The sequence below is a fragment of the Nematolebias whitei genome, chromosome 5 (assembly GCF_014905685.2).
Source record: "Nematolebias whitei isolate Nwh7 chromosome 5, NemWhi1, whole genome shotgun sequence".
Taxonomy (NCBI): domain Eukaryota; kingdom Metazoa; phylum Chordata; class Actinopteri; order Cyprinodontiformes; family Rivulidae; genus Nematolebias; species Nematolebias whitei.
Window position 1 is genome coordinate 30,204,204 of NC_056502.1, and position 632 is coordinate 30,204,835.

The following is a 632-nucleotide window of genomic DNA, read 5'->3' on the forward strand; positions in this document are numbered from 1 at the left end:
CCTTGTGACTGCACAGAGAACGTCAGTCGCGCTGCGCATCCTTGTGACTGCACAGAGAACGTCAGTCGCGCTGTTCAGCCTTGTGACTGCACAGAGAGCGTCAGTCACGCTGCGCATCCTTGTGACTGCACAGAGAACGTCAGTCACGCTGCGCATCCTTGTGACTGCACAGAGAACGTCAGTCGCGCTGCGCATCCTTGTGACTGCACAGAGAACTTCAGTCGCGCTGCGCATCCTTGTGACTGCACAGAGAACGTCAGTCGCGCTGCGCATCCTTGTGACTGCACAGAGAGCGTCAGTCACGCTGCGCATCCTTGTGACTGCACAGAGAACGTCAGTCACGCTGCGCATCCTTGTGACTGCACAGAGAACGTCAGTCGCGCTGCGCAGCCTTGTGACTGCACAGAGAACGTCAGTCGCGCTGCGCATCCTTGTGCCTGCACAGAGAACGTCAGTCGCGCTGCGCAGCCTTGTGACTGCAAAGAGAACGTCAGTCGCGCTGCGCAGCCTTGTGACTGCACAGAGAGCGTCAGTCATGCTGCGCATCCTTGTGACTGCACAGAGAACGTCAGTCGCGCTGCGCATCCTTGTGACTGCAAAGAGAACGTCAGTCGCGCTGCGCAGCCTTGTGA